A 4,458-nucleotide genomic window follows, 5' to 3' on the forward strand; every position below is an offset into this window, starting at 1 on the left:
GAGAGAGAGAGAGGAGGGTAGTTGTCTTTTTTTCAAAATCATTGGAATGGGCTGGCTAAACTTTTTTCATTAGAATGAGCTATTAAAACCCTGATTTTGACTAAATAGACATTTTTCCATAAAAATATCATCACCTTTACTATTCAATCTCTCCTACAGTCATACATGATTAAAGATCTTAGGATTGCAACACTAATTCTGTTAATCTGCAGTCAAATACTTTACTTTTGGCTCAAGAGCTCGACTAAAATATTCTATGGGTATTTCATATATGAAAGAGGTTATCATTTATTAGTTGATATTTTATGACGATGTAAGAGACTAAGCTCAGTACTCATATGTACCAATAACAAGTGATTTGTTAATCTCTAAGTTACACTGAGTTTTGAGATTTTTTGTTATTATTTATTGTCTACTATAAGAATTTAATTTCCTCCAACATTTCAAAATAAATCAATGGAGAAAAAAGTGAAGTTTAAGAACAAAAAGTGATGCATCATTCTGTTAGAAGGAGCTAGAAGTCCATGGCAATTATTATTTGGGATTTGGCTTTGCATGTGCATATATGCTGATCATTAAATACTGGATTGAAATGAGAATTAGAATTTTTTTTTCTTAGAATTTTTTTTTCTTAGAAAAGAAATGAGAATTAGGTTGAGCAACTGAGCAAGAGAAATAAAATGAATATGAGAAGGATAGTGACGTGAGTTGTATGAACAAACAATAGAAGCCTTGTGACTAGGATTAGTCGTCAGGTACTGACAGGCCGGGCAGGCCGAAACTGTAAAAATAGTTCAGAGTTGTGATTCCTAGTACGCAGTCTCAGACTCACAGTAACCTACATAGAGAGTTTCTGACTTTACTTTTAGCAGTTGAGAATTATACTAATAATTGCCAACCATGTTTTTATATTCGTGAAGAAACATACCATATATGCACTAGCTACAACAATACAAACTAATTACACCCTAATGCTTTTCCAATCAGCCTCGCCTTAAAAATACTAGCTAATTCATGCTTAGTGTGATTGATAATCCAATCGTATTTGTAGAAAGTGTTAGTTCATGAAGACATTATCAAAGTAAGGAAACACCTTTAGGAGATTCACTAAATTCCTTAACAAATAAGAAAAGAAATCAATTGAGATATTAACACTTCCGGACTTAATTATATGCTAAATAAGTTAATTTCCTCCAATATTTCAAACTAAAATTAGAAAAGTGAAAATGGCATGCATTATGTGAATGCGCAGCAGATTGGCGGTCATTCTATTTGAGAAACAAACATGCATTATGTGCATGCATGTGTGTGTGTATAAATGCACAAATCATATGCAAACCACACCACCGAGGAAAAAAAACGAAATGATGATGAGAAGAATCGTAGTGAAAGTTGTGTGACACTGATAGAACAAAGATTGAAGAATATAAATATGAACAGCTAAACCCGGCCAATACAAAAGAAATTCATGCGAATTAATGAAAATAACTGCACGATCAGGATGCATATGAAACTTCTTCATTTTTAGATGTTTATCAACGCAAATGAATAAGATTGTCAAGTGTCAACTAATCGAACTCTAATTCTGTTAACATATATAATTGTTATTAGCCATATATAGTTTACCGACCATGCATGCACGCACACATGCACTGATGCACATCGAGTTTGCATTTTGCAGAAACAATTAACTGTGTATTTTTTCTTTATTGAGATCGATTGAAATGAAATACAAGTACATCACTCAACCAAAATAAATTGACAGAATGATAAACAAAAATGTAAGCCACACAAACATATAGAAATGGGAGACATGCGTATGCCTCTAGCTAGCTTGGAGTATAGTAGAGATCGAGATAGTTTAGTTGTAGGCATCAGGATTGGCTAGAAGGTGGCTCTCGATGATCTTGAACAGACCAGCGGCTCTTTCTTTTCTGGCTTTGACATGCTCTTCCTTGATCTTGACATCCTCGATCCCTTTGGTTGGTAGTTGCTGGTACTCTTAATAACGGAGCCTCCATCGGCAGATACCACCAACTTAGTCTCGTATGAGATATTTTCGATTTTGTCTGAGATAGCATCTCCTTATTTGGTCGATCATATATACTAGTGCACAAAGTTTTCTTTGTCGATTCCGTCAATCTGATGCTTCACATAGCTGTATTCACTTTCTTCACCGAGGTTGATTTTCTTGATGGTTCTAACTCCTCCATCGCCTTCAAGAATCTCGGCACTCTCAACAGCTTGGGGAGCAATCTTGGGGATGGGGTTGTCAATGTCAAGGGCAAAGGCCTTGAACAACCGAGCTGGTGGCCGGGATGACAGAGGTGAACTGGGATTCGTAAGTTAAGACACCCATGATTATTTAAGTTAATTACTTGATGAAAGAAAGTGATAATAAGTAAATTTTACGTTGAAGAAGCGTAGATAATCGATATTGATCGGAGGTATTAGATGTGGGGAATTAGGTATGGACAAGTTCTTAAAAGTTTCAGTTGCTGTTAATATCACATGTGTAATTTTACACTCCCCAATCACTATTCAATTCAAGTCATCCTAATTTGAATTTTTAGAAGTACAGATTGGTTATTGTGGACATTAGAAACTGACGAATCAACAAAATGTAGTAGCTAGCCTCCATGGATTGATATCCTTCAGGTTGGACGAGGAGGTATTCCTGGATATCCCGATTTTGCTAAAATTTCTGCAATGCCATCAAGTCTCCGTGCCTGAGTAGCCATATCATGACGAAATTGGAGCATGCTCTCTCGTACAAGAACCAGTAGCGCTAGCTGCTCACGAAGCATGTCACCTTGAACCTGGATAATCTGTTCCAGTGCTCTATGCTCATCAGTAGTTCCGTTGAACATGATATTCTTCTGAATTAACTCCAGATCCTCGTCCTCATTAATCTTCTCTTTAGTTCTCGATTGTTCATCCATCTATTCCAACCAGAAAAAGAAGCAGCAACTTATCGATCAGTTGTAATTAATTTGATATATGCGTCTCTAATATATATTTCATAAGGATTATTTGGCCGTACGTACATGTAATACCATTGAAATATATCCCATAAGTTGTAAAGCTGAGTATACTTATTTATATATATGTCAATTGGGTACAAATTGCTGATGAGCTAATTCACACGTAAGGAAACTAAATTATTGGAATGGAATCAATGGATAATGAAAGATGAAATTGAAGATTATATGTATGTAACATTCAAAATGGAAAAATAATATTTCTATGTTGACCTCAAACGAAAATAATGTATAACATATCACCTCATTTAGTATCATTTCAATTCCGTTGTCGGAAGTCGTCATCTCCACCCGAGGAGTAAAATTCTGATCCCACTGTCTCACTCTCCAGTAGCCTAAGAAATCTTCCATTTTCGACTCGAGCGTGAAAACAAGGGCTTCAACTTTTGTTTGGCAGAGGACATCTTGCTTAGAGGTTAGAGTACGGCTTTTTGTGCGTTCCCAATCCAGAAGTTCTTCTCCATAACAGTCACCTTTCCAGCGAATGCGTTGCTTGGTGATCATTGAAGATGAAGTTCTTGATTCTTCAGCATTGCTACATCTAATTGTGCCTTTTATGATGATGATCATAGTATCAAGAAGCTCTCCTTTCCTGAAAATGTACCTATTCCTGTGGTAAACTTTTGTCTTGGCATAGGCGCACATCATGCTCAGAGCAACTTCAGACATATTGTGCAGCTTGGGTACCTACATGCATGTCGCTCATTTAAGATCAGCAAGAACAGACATGATTCCTCTTATTATATATAGCTAGCTACTTTCATCGAGAAAGTTGGACGAAGAATGCTGGTTGAGGAACATACTTTCTTTAGGGCATTTATGCAGATATGCTCCTTGAAAGAATGTTTCAATCCCGTGGGAATATGAGAGAGCAGAAAATTTATATCCATATCAACATCTAGGTGTTTTTCTACTACTTTACGTTCTTTTAGGTGTTTTGTGATTTCCATCTTCATATGCTCAGGGAGTTCACTGTCCGACATCCACATTTCAATATCTTGATATTTTGTCTTGATTGTCTCATCCTCATTCGACAACGATTTCTGAGTTTCCATTTGTATATACATCTGTGGCGACAGGAAGAAAAAAGTAGAGAGATAGAGGAGAGAACTCAGATGAAAATTCTACAATGTATTAATACATGTAGTCATGTAATGCATCAACTTTATGCTAGAGTTGTAAAATGAGTCCTTAAAATAGTAATATTAGTGTTCGAAGTTGTAATATGAGTCCTTAAAATTGTAAATTTTCTAGTTACAACATTAGTCATCATATGTCCTTAAAGTGGTAAAATGTGTGCTTAAAGCGGTAATTGAGTCCTCAAAGTGATTACAAAAAAGTTGTTACAACTTTGAGGACTCGTATTACAACTTTAAGGACTTAATTACCACTTTAAGGACACATGAGGATTAATGTT

The 4,458-nt window shown here is 35.7% G+C and overlaps 1 pseudogene; it reads right to left on the reverse strand.

The window, feature by feature from the left end:
- Positions 1 to 1,861: 1,861 nt before the first annotated feature.
- LOC101294156 lies at positions 1,862 to 2,359 on the reverse strand (annotated as a pseudogene).
- Positions 2,360 to 4,458: the final 2,099 nt, after the last annotated feature.

The sequence above is a fragment of the Fragaria vesca genome, linkage group LG3 (assembly GCF_000184155.1).
Source record: "Fragaria vesca subsp. vesca linkage group LG3, FraVesHawaii_1.0, whole genome shotgun sequence".
NCBI classification, from domain to species: domain Eukaryota; kingdom Viridiplantae; phylum Streptophyta; class Magnoliopsida; order Rosales; family Rosaceae; genus Fragaria; species Fragaria vesca.